The sequence below is a fragment of the Cystoisospora suis genome (assembly GCF_002600585.1).
Source record: "Cystoisospora suis strain Wien I chromosome Unknown contig_1910, whole genome shotgun sequence".
In the NCBI taxonomy this organism is placed as follows: Eukaryota; Apicomplexa; class Conoidasida; order Eucoccidiorida; family Sarcocystidae; genus Cystoisospora; species Cystoisospora suis.
In genome coordinates, this window is record NW_027154710.1 from 11266 (window position 1) to 11548 (window position 283).

A 283-nucleotide genomic window follows, 5' to 3' on the forward strand; every position below is an offset into this window, starting at 1 on the left:
GTGGATGGAGAGATATATGGATGGAAAAATAGTTATGTAGATAGGTATGAATAGACAGAGAAATAGCAGGACAGAGATAGGCAGATAGATCAAAGGTAGTAGATAGCTAGATCAACACATCCTTACTACTTAAGATCCGGTGTAGAAAGATAGAGATCTACGTATGTAGAGATATATATGATGTTTCAACTGTCTCAGCAACATAGGTATGTTCCTTCCGCCTATGACTACTCGAACGTCTAGAGAAGACAAAGCTCAGGCCCCGCTCTTTCTTTCTTTCTTT